General features: G+C 36.5%; 1 protein-coding gene across 1 annotated transcript in view; it reads left to right on the forward strand.

Moving 5' to 3' along the window:
• Positions 1–831: 831 nt before the first annotated feature.
• MACC1 (MET transcriptional regulator MACC1) overlaps positions 832–15,992 on the forward strand; it is a 56,006-nt gene continuing 40,845 nt past the window's right edge. Inside the window, exon 1 of the mRNA XM_032873596.1 lies at positions 832–984. The gene's annotated coding sequence lies outside the window, so the exon portion shown is untranslated. The remainder of the gene's footprint in view (positions 985–15,992) is intronic.

Below are 15,992 nucleotides of genomic sequence, written 5' to 3' on the forward strand. Positions count from 1 at the left end.
TCTTTCTCTCTTTCTTTCTTTCTTTCTTTCTTTCTTTCTTTCTTTCTTTCTTTCTTTCTTTCTTTCTTTCTTTCTTTCTTTTTTAACATTCTCTTTTCCCAGAGTTGCAAAGAAGTGAAACAATCATTGCACCTTTCATTTTACCCAAGTTTTAAAAATCCATTTTTCTTTTTTTTCCCCTTCAATTTTCTTGTCCTTGAATTTCGAGCCATCAGAAATAATGCTAGAATATACAGAAGGAAAACACAAAATCAGAAAATGGAAGGAAATATCAAAAAGGGATTCCATTTTGCTCACATTTTTGAAAGCACATTAAAAAAAAAAAAAAATCCAGGGCATTTCTGTCAGATGAAAGGTCAAAGATCTCCACTGTGTCTGTCACACCTCTGAGTGAAGATCACAGTGCTGATGTAGGAGAACACCAGGGACGCTCTCATTCATCTGCTCCACCAGGCAGTGAGGCTTCCTCAGCTCTGACTCACTCAAAGAGAATCTGGTGGGGCAGGTTCCACCTCTGCAGGAGGATTTGTTTGCACGAGGAGTTTTTAGTTCTTGTCTACACCTTGGCAAACATCAAGCCACTTTTGTTTCCTTTTATAGAAATAGGTCTATATTTACAAATTATTCTTACATATTCCCACCTGACCTGACTGTTTTAATGCTTTGCTTTACTGTTCTGCTTTTTACTTATATACCCTTTTCCCCTAGAGTGAAACTGTAACCATCCACCCTCTTCTCCTGGTTTCAGGTGAGGAGTCTGAATTGTGGGTATTGTAGTTCTTTTGCCTTTTAGGGTTTCTGGTTGGGCAACCTTGGAGTCACAGTGGGAGGACTTCTATTCCCAGGTGGCTCGATAAGCAGCAGTTCAGCCACTACACACAGAGGGAGACACATTTGAAGAGAGTCCTGGGTTTTGGTAGAGTGACTTCCATTCACAAAAATGATGTTCCTGAACTGAAGAAGCTGGGGTTCATTTCCACAACTGTAAGTGTTGTTCTTAAAAAATTAATATCTTTTCACTACTGTTATGTAGTACACACTAGGAAACCATGTAAATTCCAGAAGAATTGAACAAACTAAATGCTTCTTCCAGCGTAAGTCCTGCCTGGAAAGAAAAAAGAGAAGGTAACTGATATTCAGTGATTTTGTAGGACATGGTTTAAGAATAAACTTTGAGAGGCTAGAATGATAACTCGAGAAATGATCTAGAATAAAATAATTCATAAAAAGAGGAAGAAGATAGGCAACATTCAAAGTCAAATTAGAAACGCACACACACACACACACCTGTTTCTGGCTTGCTTCATATACATAGATGGTTGAAATCCTCTGAAAACTTTTAACTGTTTCAAAAGACAACCAAGTGAGTTGAAGACTGTGGGCCCTGAAGTCAGATAAAGTTGAATTTGGTGGCTCCACTACTTATCAGATGTGTGGCCTTTGGTAAGATGTTTCACCTGGTCAAGCCTCAGTTTCCTCATTTGTGGAATCGGTATGAAATCTACCTCATTGGGTTAATAGGATGAAATTTGCATCGTACTAAGTAGTTGATTAGATAATAACTGAAGTAGGATAAGTTTGACTTTTTCCTAATTTTCAACTAATCTTCAAAAACAGATTAAATAAACTTTTTAATGTGATAAGGTGATTCCACTTATATGAGGTATTAAGAGCAGTCAAATTTATAGAAACAGGAAGCAGACTAGTGGCTGCCAGGGGTTGGGGAAGGGGAAAATAGGAAATGTTTAATGGGTGTAGAGTTTCGGTTTTGCAATTTGAAAATGTTCTGATGATTGGTTGCACACAATGTAAATATACTTAACACTAAACCATATGCTTACAAATGGTCAAGTTGGTAAGTTTTATGTTGTTTTTCACCACAATTTAAAAAAATAGATCAAAGAGCATGTGGTCAAAATTCTGGTACCTCCAATTTATTAATGTGTCCCTCACTCTTGAAAAATGTCTAAGTCCATTTTCAGAGGATTGATATTGGATCACCTATGTTAGTATCTGTTTTTTACATTCCAATAATTAATAGTGATGATGATGAATTTCTGGTATATTCTTGAAGTTGTCTCCACCTTAATGGTCATCTTTTAATACTCTCCTTAACTTAGTTATGTGATTATCTCTAATTCATAATAGTGATATTCAATATGATTTTATGGGTACTGTATAGAATCTAGGAATTAAGAAGTCATAATTATTAGTTATATCTCAATTGCATTATTTATTCAGGTTTTCTCACCTTCATTGTAGCTTATTTATAAACAGATTATTTTTATGTGTCTGTGTCTTAGAAATAACAGACTGTCAAGACAGGATCTGTTAAATGCCACGTTATCTTAAAATGTATTAGCTAATTTGGAGGACAAAAGGCAACTTGGAATTCTCTTGGTTTGAATCTTGGAACTTTGTCATTGTTGAACGTCTGGAAAATCTGTTCTTGAAAGACCATATGCATTCCTAGCTGTCTATTAAGACTATCCCCTAGGGTATTTAGTGATAACCGAAGGTCATAGCAACATGTGTTTGTGACGAGTGTGCAAGGTTTTACATGTAATACACCGCGTGAATTTAAATCCTCTCGGAAGCTACGTCAGGAAATCCAGGTAACATCAGAATGAAAATACAGCAGAGGGAAAGCTGCAGAAGTACTTGATAAATACTTGCCAAAAGAGACCACTGTTTTTGCTATTGAATGCTGTCTCTGCCCTACTTTGTCTAGGAAGTGTCGTTTATTTATTTAACAACTACTTCTAGCAATCCTGCAATGTTCTCCCACTGGGCAGGACCCTGGAGTTAAAGTGACTGAGACTTAGTCCTTGAGGGGATCCTGATCTACTCTAAGAGAAATGTATTCATAAATAATTAAAGGGACGAAGTACTAATCCACTAATCATGCCTACTATTCGTGGCATCACCCTTCATTAATTCCCACTCCTTAGAATATGTGATGCTTAATATCAGGGGATAAAAGGAATGCCATAAATCTTTGCTTGAACTGTCATCATTGGAGATTAGAAGATATAAACTTCCAAACTTTTATCTGAGCCCATCAAAAGCAGAATGGAGTGAAAAGACATGTACCCAGAATAGCTGAGAAAGGGGAGGCCATGACCTACTGAATATTAAGAGGACACCATGGGAAGTGTGGAGCTTTAGCCAGACCTGGAAGGCAGAAAAAAATGAAGAGCCTATCTCATCTAAAGCAGTATTCCCCAAACTTCACATGGATGAAATGATTTTAGGAAACAGATAGAATGGACAATCAAAAACATTGAGTAATGCTGTGAGGAAAGTTAGTATGTTTTTCAAATTTCTTTCCATTTTTCAAGGACAGAGTTTTATTACTGTTGTTGATACAACTTCAACTAACACTCGCTTCCAACACTTGTTTTTAATTCTCCTTTGTAAGAATTATAGAGTAAGTAACAGGGTCAATGATTTTAGCAGGCAAGAGGTATTTAATTGTAACTTAACTTTTAGAATAACATTTATTTTTGTATGTATTGCCTTTTATTCCAATAGACATTGTTTTTTTCCATTTATGATACTGCTAGAAATGTGTTATTTTTAAATACATAAATTTTATTTATACTTATCTTTATTTTAAATAAATTTGTCTTTATCCTTTTTTTAATTTATCCTTATTTTTATAATACTTATCTGAGCTAAAATCAGAGTGGATTTACAGAGAATATTAAGTAAAAAATAGTTCAGATCATACTTGGTAATGAAAAATCATGAAAAGGTGCCAGAATGCATGAAGTTTGGGAAATATTGAAATAGAGGCACTGTCAAATACAAAAATTAGGAAGTGAAATGGAATCAGTTATGTTTATGTATAGCTTGGAAGGAAGGACATTTGGTATTCTATGAATATCTTTGGACAATGGTGCTGGAATAAGGTTGATTGTGGAAGCTTTAAAAAGATCTGGACTTCAGCTTCTAGGTGGTATCCTGACCCAGGGACATGGTGAAAGTTGTGCTTTAGGAAGATCATCTAAGGAATGGCTTATAAGTGGTTTGGAGCAGCGGGAACATGAATTCAGGCAGAGTGCTTTGGGCATAGGTCTTAATAATCTGAGCATGGATGAACAATGGGTGCTGGGGATGAAAATGGAAAAGAAGAGAGGGATGAGGAAGCCATTCAGTAAAAAAGAAAACTAAATAATAATTATAAAAAGACACCCCCCAAGTTGCTCTTGTTAAGTTTGGTGGCCTAAGAGAATTACAGTGACACTGAGACAAAAGAGAAAGAGCTAGCATTTGCTGAGGAAATAATCCCTTCTGCTACAGGTAATTTGAAAATAAGACAAATCAACCTTTCAGTGGAAAGGGAAGCTGTGTTGTTAATCAGATGGGACTGGAATTTTAGAAAGCCATCAAAGTTGGCCAGGGAAGTGGAGACAGCAAGCACATCCCTCCTTAAAATGAAACTTAGCCCTGCTCTTTTTCCTGTCCCATTCAAGTACAAGTGGAGAAACTTCAGCTATCTAGGGAAAGGGATGGAGAGGAGGTTGACTATTTCCTCCTAAGATTTTATTTTCTCTGGAGAATTATCTCTTAATTATTGTAGTCATCATCTTGCTCAGAGATGAGACTCCTTTATTGGGTCTTTCATGAAAATAGCTTCATCTTTAGCCAGGAGAATAGTTACCAGGTTTGATTTCTATGTATTTTAAAGTGGAGTTTTCTGTGTCTTCTCCTTTTACTGAGAAGGGCACTTCATTTAGATGTTTCCCTAATATGTAAAATACATGGTAGATAGATATTTAAGGATAGGCAGATATCACAAAGATTCCCAGCTTAAATAATAAGATATTAGAAATTTAAAAAAAAAATACAGCACTTTCCCTGATCCTGTTCTCCACTTTCCCACCTCAGAGGTTGCTACTGTCCTGTCTTTGTACATTATCTCTCCATTGTATGCATTTATTCTTCTATCTGTTTTTATTTGTGTTTTTATTCTTCCTGCCACTGTGTGAATATATCCACAAACAGTATATAACATTGTTTTGAATGTCTAAAAAAATTTTATATAAACGCTAGCATATACATTATTCATCTGCAACTTGCTCTTTTTTCTCAGCATTGCACTTTGGAGATGAATCCATGTTGATTTTTTAGCACAACTTATTCATTTTCATAGCTGTGTGGTATTTTGCTATCATAAGTAACACTATAATAAGTATTTTTTACATATGCACTTGGGTAGGAATGTAAGAATTACTGTAGTGACTGTTTCAGGGAATAGATTTGCTGAGCCATAGACATATGCATCTTCAGTTTTATGAGATACTGATAATAAATTGTTTTCCAAAATGTTTATACCACATTTTATTTGAGGCCAAAATGAATGAGAGTAACTGTTTCTCTCCATTCTCAACACACTTATTTATCTCAAATGTTCTAAATAAATAGTCTTCCCAGATGTAACTGAAAACCAGACACTTGTGGCATCTGAGCATCCAAGATATTTTTGGAACATTCCAATCTCTAAAATATGGTGCAAAATTTGATTTCAAATCAACTTTCTTATTTTTCAGCCTATGTGAGAGACTAATAATAATAATGATGATAATATTAACAACTGTTAATGTCATTGAATGCTTACCATGACTGTCCTAAGCACTTTAATTATATTGTCTTATTTAACTAATTTGGGGGGCAGATAATGTATTATACCAATTTTAGAGATGAAGAAACCAACTCACAGAAATACTGCAACCACAGTTGGTAAGTAGGGTTGGTGGATTTAATATATACTCAGTCTATTCCAGTTAGGACAGGTGAGAAAGGATAGGTGGGAACAGACTGGAGAGAGAGACATTAAGGTATCATAATCCTTAACTTGCAAAAAGTTAAAATCTAGTTAATATTTAAATTACATCAAGAGAATATTTAATTTAATTTAATTTTGCCTAGGAAAATTGGAAAATGACCCTTATAGGTTATCAAACTTTACTGAGCCTTGGAGATGAGAGAAAAGAAGTAAAGAGGCAAGAAAAGGAAGGGAGTGGCTTTTTATAAAGTATGAGGAAGTAGAAAATAGGAGATATATTTGGTGAAGTTAATTTATCTAATTAATTCAACAAATAATTTCTGAACATCTGTACTTTGTGAGGCACTGAGCTAAGTTCTGGGATATAGAACTGAACAGGAAAAGCATCCCTTCCTATAGACAGATGTGCTTGGAGATTTAGTATTTGGGGAACTGGGGGCAAAAAAACCAAAGAGAATAAGACTGGAAAGACAGGTTGTGTCTAATTACAAATGATTTTCAAATGTTCGTCCTAGACATGTGTACTTTTTTCTGAAGGCAGTGAGGAATCAGTATGAGTCACTGTGGGGTGAGTTGCATTATTTGTTAATTTATTCAGTAAACATTTATTCTGCCTGTGCTTTGCTTGTGCTGGAGATGTAGAGATGGCAGAGCTCATATTACAAAGGAAGTGACAAATAAGTATATAAAATTGATAATACAGTGTGAGAACTAAAACAGGGTTTTATACAGGCTAGAGATGCCTAACTCAGCCTGGAAAAGTGTAGTGAGGACTGGGAAGGCCACAGTGGGAGATAGTCCAAGGTAGTTTTGGGATAAAGAAAATTGCTTGAAGAAATTTAATAACCGAGTTTAGTCTTTTTTTTTTTTTCCAATTTGAGTACAGTGGACATACAATGTTACATTAGTTTTGGTTATACGATGTAGTCATTTATGGTATGCTCACAAGTGTGGCCACTGTCTGTCACCATGCAACCCTATTATATTACCACAGACTAGCATGTACCTTTCATTCCTATGACTTACTCATTCCATAACTGGAAGCTTGTATCTCCCACTCCCCTTCATCCATTTTGCCAATCCTCCACTCCTCTCCCTTCTGGTAACCTTTGGATATTCTCTGTATTTATAGGTCTAATCCTGTTTTTGTTTGTTGGTTTATTTATTTTGTTTTTTAGATTCCACATATAAGTGAAATTACATGGTATATTTCTTTCTGACTTATTTCACTTAGCATAATGCCCTCTTAGGTCCATCATGTTGTCATGCATAGCAAATTCACATTTTTGTGGCCAAGTAATGTTCCTCTGTGTGTGTGTATACCACACCTTTATTCCTTCATCTATGGATCCAGTCTTTTATAGAATAGCATTTGTTTGCTTTTTCTGGTTTCAGAAGTGTTGAATATTCACTGTAGAAAATTTGAGAGCCATGGTCATTCTTAACAAGGATGTACATCTTTAAGATTTGTGTTTTATGTATATCCTCCCTTTTTATGACTGTAACAGATATTAAGATTGAGTAGTTGAAAATATTATGTGATCATTTTAGTTCACCCAGTAATAAGTGTACATTTCCATGTCATTGTATATCCTTAAATAACATAATTTTAAATTGTTCATTTGTATGCGATAATTTATCTAGTCCTTTAGAATTAAAAATATCTTTCTCCACATATTTGAGTAGTGCCACATTGAATATTGTTGTACAAAAATCTCAGGACATACCTGAATACTTTTAAAGATAAATTTCTAGAATTTGGATTATAGGTCATGATACCCACTAAAACACCTGATCATATCATGCAAAAGAAGGAAAACCCTCACAGAATACTTAACAAGAAATTGAATTGATGAAACTTGAATTTTAGAAAGATCATTTTAAAAATATGATATAGGAAAAAATATATATATCATGTAGGGAGAACAAGAAAGATTGGAAGCAGCAGGCCAGTTAAGATTTATTGCAGAAATCTAGGTGAGAAAAAAATAGAGACTACACAAGTAAAGCCACATTAGTGTTGGAATATGGCAGAAATTTTTAGAGATATTAACTGGGTGAACAGTGGTGTCCTTGTTCCCTTAGATAGGGAAGGCAGAATAAATGGGGTTGGAAGGAAAGATAGGTGAGTTCCCATAAGGCTAGTGGATTTTGACCTGCCTATGACTATTTATTTATTCACAAATAAATTATTTAAGCAATAGGACAGATCTGGGAGTCAGAGGTACAAATAAATGAGAGAAAGTTGTAGGAGTCAGCAATCCCTAGACATAGCTACAGTCATGGTTGTGGGTAGGATCTCCCAGAGGTATTGAAGACTGCAGAATGAGAAGAGTAGGGGGCTCTTAGTGGTGTCCTCTGACATAAAACATGAAGGCTTAATTAGAGGAAGAAACAGCCATAATGGAGACTGAGAAGGACAGGCCAGAAAAATAGGAGGAAACCCAATGATGAGTAGAGTGAGTGAAGACAAAGGAAAACTTTCAACAAGGGAGAAGTTAACAGTGTCACATGTCAAAGCAAAGCCAAACAAGAACAAAAGGTGGCCTTTACATTTCTGCGGTAGCATTGCCCAGAGCAGTTTCAACAGAGTGGCCAGGACAGACACCAAGAATGCTATTACTAGACCTGTGTTTCATGCAGTGGGCAGAATAGCATAGGAAAAGAAGAGAAAAGGAAATGGAAGGCTAGTGCAATGGAGAAGGGATTAAGGCTCCATAAAGGATGTAATAAAGACTAACTCAGGGCAGTTGCCATGGCATTAGATAGAAAGAGATGTGGCAAGAAGGTTTACCAAGTAGATGGATATGATATATGTGAGAGAGGATGGAGTTCAAGAGGCTCCAAGATTTTATCTGATATAACTGAGAAGATTGCAAAACCATCAACAGAGTTCTGGGGAAACAACAACAACAACAACAACAACACACAACAGGAATTTTGTTGGTGAAAATAAGGAAAGAGAGCTGAGTTCTACTATGGATATGTTGATTTGAGGGACATACGGAGATGTATAAGGGTATGGCAGCATTCACACTGAGACAGTGTGAAGGGGCTGTTAAGGTTCTGCAGCTCAGGGCAGAGATCTAGGTTAGAGACAAAGATCAGTGAGTTTTTCCCATAAAAATGGGACATAGAATCATGGGGAAGGCTGGAATAGCTCAAAGAGATCTCCGAGAGTGAAAAAAACAAGAAAACCAGGGGCAATATTTAAATAAACAGGTAACATAGGTGGAGTCACTGAAGAAAACATGGAAGGAATGATCAAAGCAATAGCAGGAAAACCACCAGGATATTAATGCAAGAAAGTAGAGGAGAGGGAGTTTTAGGAAGCCGTGGTCATGACCAAATCAGCGGCAGGCAGTACAATCAGGAAGAAGACCACGGAGGACCTTTGGGATCCAGACTGCTTGCAACTTTTGCTTTGTCTTGGAAAAACGTTTTTGGAATATTTATTATCTTTTGTAATACTGTGACTTACACTGTCTTCTAGGTTGTTGTTGTTGTTGTTCTTTTTTTCTGTCTTAATTTCTTCTTTCCTTTTGCGTGGAGTTAAATACTTACTTTTGTTTAATTCTATAACATGGCTTTCGATTTGTCTTCCTGAATGAAGTTACAAGAAATATATTATGACCAAAATGACATTACTAGAAACTAACCAGTTTGACCTCATGAAAATTTACCAAAGGCAAAATTTTATATGGGTTTCTCTTCTTACTTTTTGTCATTCGAAAGAAATAAGTTGTACTAATTCACATATCAGTTCATATACCAAACTTTCTTTTTACTTACTAAAAGTTTCTCCTTCATATCTATAGCTAAATTTAATTCTAGACCCTCAGACTAAGCTACAGAAGCAGGCTGTAACTTTGTTTGATTGAAAAGTAGCATGTCTCCAACAGAGACTTCTCACTGGGTGATTCTCTTTTTTGGATTATTTCAATACACTGAAACTTCAGTAAAAAAAATTGTCTTTGAATATGAAGATTCAAATAATCCAGATGTTAAGTAAATCCCTCTGTATTTACATGTAGCTTACAAACTTAATGAATGTAGTTTAATGTAACACCTGTAATCCAGTCTATTTTTCTGTATTCTCCTGGGAAAAGAAAGCATGTTTGTTACAGCTCACCTATTTACTCAATAATATAGACTCATTTATCCTGTCTTTGGTGTTTCAGTCAAGTTTCCAAAGGTTGATGCTATAAATGAGCTGGCCAGCTATTTAGGTAGCGCATTTCACTCAGACTAGCACTTAGACAAATCTGTGTTGGGAAGCTAGGGTTGATAAAAAGGTGTTAGAGACTGTGCCAGGTAGAGAGACTTGAAAATAGTATTTTTAAAAACTGAACAATCAAGAGAGGCTTTAATATCTGTCCAAATACATTTGCAAAGATATTTTAAAAATATAAAGTAATTCTTACTCACAAGAAAAAATCCAAATAATATACAAGCTTAGAGAATGAAAAGTAAGTTAAAACCCCAGGTTTCAGATTCCTTGTCTGCAAATCCTGTCCTCAGAAGCACAGCAGTTTGCAGTTTCCTCTGAATTCTTTCAGTAATCAATATTCTAAACATATGGAGTATTTGGAGTCCTTACTTTTTTTTTGATGATTGATTCATATCATCACATACGAAAATACCACACTTTTTTTTTTTTTAACCACAATGTTATAGATATGTCAAAACTTACGAATTAGTCTCCTATTGGCAGTTGTTATGTGCTTTGAAGTCTCTAACTATTAACACAGCTACACTGGTCATTTTTGCAAAGTAATAGAATATTAAACTGGAAATTTTGGCTAAGATTCCAAGATAATTGACTGGAGACACAAAAAGAGGTATCTGACTAAAATCCCAATTGGGGATACTTTTACAGTTTGCGAGCTCCTCCCTCACTTCTAGGTTATAAAAAAAAAACTATAGGGAGAAAGAACAAAGGATTTTGTGAGAATGATTTGGAGAGCTAACCCAATGCAGAGGGGCTGAAGTTAGGAATGGTACTTTTTATCTCAAGCTTTGAGGAAGTGGCTTTATTGCAAACTCCTGGAAAGCTTGACGTGTCTTTCTGCTTAAAAAAAAAAAAAAAAAAAAAAGCTGAAGGAGTAGCTGACAAAAGAGTTAGATGCATTGCTCATTTCACGAGGGGTGCAGTCATAAGCTTCTCAGGATCCCCCAGAGCTCACTTGCGCATGTTGCCTACACACGCGCGCGCACACACACACACACACACACACACACGGAGTATCAGCAATAAACATCAGCAGAGACAAAAGCAGCTTTCCATCATACCAGTAGAGTAAAAAAGTTCTGTTTTCTCTCTCCCTTTCCTTCCCCATTCCTCAGTTTTGGAGGCTTCAGTACCAAGATCTTGCAAGTCAGGTGATGGAGGAGGTGTGGCAGGAAAAGGGGCACACAGCACTCCCTCCCCCAAAGGCTATAAAACTGCAGGGCAGGGGGATCTGTCTTAAGCTGGGAGTCCAGTGTACTGATGGAAATACTGGATGAGACATTCTAATTTATGAAACAAAGCTGTGTTTTACAACTTAAAGTAACCGCAGAATTTTCTTTTGGTCTAAGAGTGACCAGAAGACACATGAGGCCAACTGGGGAATTTTTATTAGTGGTATTGGAAAAAACTCCCCCCCCCCAACCCTGTGAATACATTTTTAAAAGGAAAGTGGTAGACAGAAATGCAGTTGCATTCTGAATTCATCTCACAAGTGTTTTTAAAATGATCACATACCTATCTTTGCCTACATATAAGGAACCAGTTTTAAATAAGTCCAGTATACTAATTTATGGATTTCCAGAGTGGAGTAGAGTTAATTAATATGCAGTGGAAATAATTGAAACTAAAACCACATTCCACGGTGCACCTTCCAAGATGGGAATCATAGCTACATGTGTCTTTTAAATTTTAAATTAATTAAAATTAATAATTCAGTTCCTCAGTTATGCTGACATATTTCAAGTGTTTAGTAGTTACAGAAGGGCAGATTTGGAACATTCCTAAAACCACAGGATATTTGGTCCTTATAATAGACATTTAAACATTTAATTCTTAAAAAACAAAGCGTCAAAGTCATAATTACTATTCCTACTTAATAGATAAAAAATGAAGATCAGAGACGTTTAAGAACTTGATCAATTTCTTTGATTCCAGGTCCTATGTTCTTTTCTCTAAACCACATTTTTTGACCCTCAAAACAAGCAGAAAATATAAAATCAGCTTTACTCCACTTTCACAATACAATGGGGAATATTCTAAAATCTAGAAATCCCTAAGGGAAGGAGACTTTGCCCTTCTCTATCTCTTTACTATTGGTGGGAAACAACACAGTCTTGTTTCTCCTTTCTGATAACTGCCATTTTACATTCCATAACATTTATTTACAGAGGTAGGTGCAACTAAAAGATAATTTTAATGAGTGGGAAAGGTATTAGTAACAATAACAAGTCCTAAATGTCTGCTCTTACCTACGTTATTCCTTCACTTCAGTAGGGGTCTCTAAAAAGCTCCTCACTGACTTGGATATGTCTAAATTGTTTTGAGACTTGCTCTCTGTATTTTTTTATGAATGAAGATCAATGAAATTTATAATAAAACTGCTTCACACTAAACATGTAATGGTTTATCGCAAATGACTGTTTTACTGGGGGTGGGGAGTATAGGAGCAATGGTAGGAAATGATCATTAGCAGTGAGTATGAACACACACACCCTTCCTTTCTAAGAGGCCAGAAAATTCCAGCTGGTACATGGACTAAGGGAGTTACTTCCATGTTGTGCATCGCTGGAGGCTGAAGCTCAAAAATGGAAACTAAGAAGGTCTTGAGTGCAGAACTCTAGTCCCTGGGAACTCAGGAGTGAACAATAGAGAATGAATTGGGCTCTGTCTTCTTCTGTCCACTCCCACGACCCCTCTCCTTGTTGAGGATGCTGCCATTTTTCCTTGTGTCTGGTTCTGCTCCACCTTGTGCTTTCCATACTTCTACAATGTAAATCATAAATCAGATCCTGTCATTCCCTTGATTTAAACTCCTCTGTGTCTTCTTTCCTTTAGGCTAAAGTTCAAGTTCCTCAGCATGTCTTGTAAGGTCATTCAGGCCCAGCTCTGCTGGGCCTCTGCATCCTTTCCTCTTGCCACTTCCTCTGTCCTCTCACCTTAATCCCTGCTACATTGCTATGGCCCAGACTTCCTCAACTACTTGCTTCCTGAACAAGCCACACTCACACTTGCTTCTTTATCCCTGGTATCAAATTCCTTTTACCTGAAGCACTCTTCACCCTTCATTGTACACACTCCAGTGTAGCTGCCATTGAAACCCAGATAGCGCAATCTTCAGAACCCATTTCATAAACACTACATGATATACTGGGGCAGATAGGCTGAGGGGTGTCTCCTGTCCTTATGATCCCAGCTGTTACTTTCATCCCTCTATTTTGTTATACCTACATGCTGTGTGCTTTCTGCTGGGTTGGACCAGCACCCATCAAGGTCATCTCTACATTTAATTCATCAATTCTGATGATACAGTATCACTTCTATCTCTTTAGAAGATCTATTTTTAAATAAAGAAACATAAAAGTAGAAATCCATTCTACTAAATAAGACCCAGTCATCTTTGAAGGTTTAAAAAGGAGAAATGCACAGTTAGGTTGGGTAGGCTTAGGTTAACACTTTCCTGGGTGCAGAGTGGTATTAAAAATATTCAACAGTGGTTATGGCTTAGACACTGACCTATCAGAATGGATGCTGGCCAGTATAAGATACTTGGTTGTTCTCATGGGATATCCACTTTATCTGAAAACAAGGGATAGGCATGAAAATATTGCCTGTTTTTTATTAACTTCCAATATAGGAAACACCCATGTTTCTAGGCCATTATGTCAAGAGATGTCTTTAGAAGCCTAACTGGGCATTAAGGGGAATATTTCTCCTGGCTAAAATGAAGAGGAAATTAGATACTAATGGCAGCATGCGGTGCTTTGACTTTCTTGTCTAATTACATTGCTTGATCCTCTCTTGTCTTGAGTTGGGTTTGGCAGTTTCCTAAAGTTCAAAGTCCCTGTGATTAACCTGTGTACTCTTGCCTGTTATGATTTGACAATTTATTTTCTTTTCCAGGATTGGTTGTTATGATCAGTAAATTGGTTGAGAATGTTGATAACAGAGGTCTCTCAGTAACTTCTTTTCTTCTTGAATGTCATGGTGTTTTTCTTCAGTTTTTGTTATTATTTTGAAATATAACTTAGTACTGTTTGTTAGTGGAGAGGTATTTTTATGCTTCTCTGTAGCTGTCCATTTCTGGTAATCTTTCAAACAGGTATATACATGTATATGCATGTGTGTGTGTGTGTGTGTGTGTATGACAAATGGGATAGCCACATATTTTCCTTTAGTCTCTATGTTGCTAATAGTTATACAGGATGTGGCTAAATCACAACTGCTTTAAAATCCTGCTCATAAGGCCTTTTTCCTTTATGAAGATATGTACAATTCACAACTTTCTTATTGATTCATTTTATAGAACATTTAGTTTTATTTATTTTAAAATTTATGGGGAGGGTGAGAGGGGTGGGATGGCTTAGGGATGAACATCGGGGAGGGTGTGTCGTATGGTGAGTGCTGTGAATTGTAAGACTGGTGATTCACAGACCTGTACCCCTGAAACAAATAATACATTATAGCTTAATTAAAAAAAAAACATTATTTTCAAATAAAAATAATTATTGATTTTTAAATAAAAATAGTCTTTTTTCCTTTTTTAACTAAAAGAAGGAGGTAGGATTGAAAGATTCTGCAGTATTATTTTTGATGGCACTTTATGTATTCTTGACTCACCTCTGTGATTTCCTCTTCATTCATTTTGGTGTTTAATTCTCATGTTAATAAGCACTCTGTCGTCGCTGTTTGCTTCCTATTTAATTTGAGCAATGGGACTTATTCCCTTATTCTAATCCTTATTTCAGGCATGGCTTTGAAGTGATTGCTTCCTGATGGTTATGTGATGATCTCCCTAGAGTTGATGGAAGATGTGGAAGGGGAAGGTGGTGTTAGAGCAGGAGATTGGCTTCAGGCCAAGACGATGCCGACATGTCCCTGTGCTGAGCAAGGCAAGCCAAACCCTCCACCTGTGTAGTGCACCAGTTTCTCCTGCGTTGAACTGTGCCTCCGGCACTCCACCACACACTCTCAGGTCCCTTCTCTGTGTAATCTCCTTTCGCCTCAGATAGCTTTGTTTGGGATGGTGCCTACTTTCTGGTATGTCTGGACAGGAGGAGGTCAAACCTGCCAACTCTTTATCTATGGACCACATTCCCACCTTTGTAGCTAAGGAATTTTCCTTCTACCCTCAGCTTCCTTGTCCAAGCCTTTATAAGCCACATAATCTGTCTGTGTCTCAATTTCTTATCTGCAAAAAGAGCTAGTAACATTGGCTACTTTTCTCCTAAGATAGCTTTGAGGATTAATAAGCTGGCATTCAAAAGGACAAGTGAGATGACAGGCCTTCCATAAATTCAAATTACTATTATTATCATCCTTCTTTTTTTTTATTGCCAACAGAATAATAACTCATATAGGATCTAGTATTTATGGAGGGCTTTGCATTTTTAAAGGTAGTTTGTAATGTTTAATCATTTAGAAAACACTCGTCCTGCATAGTCTCATCATCATACTTTTATGGGCAAAGGATTTCCTAAGAGTCATCTGTAGATCTCTCTTTTTCATGAACTATTTGTTGTCATGCCAGTTATTACTTTGTAGTCTATTCTGCCTCTCATTTGAAAGATTTGTTCTGTATCAGGGCTGCTTGAAGTATATGGGATTGATTCTGCTGATTAATTGGATAATATATATGTGATCAGACTTACAAATTGGTAGGGCTCATAAAAATCTTGCTTCATTAGAGAAAAACTGAAGAGTAAAAATGAGGCTGAAATTTGAATGGAGAACTCTAGGATGGAGGCTAAGACCAGGGGCAGACTTCCGGAGCTTATCAAGACATGATTGAATAATCAAAGGGTGGAGCTTGGACAAAATGTTTACTCGTCAGGGCAAGCCTTCAGTGTTTACTTTGGCCAATTGATCCCCTTTCATCCTCTCATGCCCACTAGGAGACCAACATCCATTAAACTCAAGTCTTTGGCAGTCTTGCTTTGTTCATTGTTTACATCCTGAAATACCATGACTCTC

This window comes from Lontra canadensis, unplaced genomic scaffold (assembly GCF_010015895.1).
Source record: "Lontra canadensis isolate GAN:19392208 unplaced genomic scaffold, GSC_riverotter_1.0 scaffold2, whole genome shotgun sequence".
Lineage (NCBI taxonomy): Eukaryota > Metazoa > Chordata > Mammalia > Carnivora > Mustelidae > Lontra > Lontra canadensis.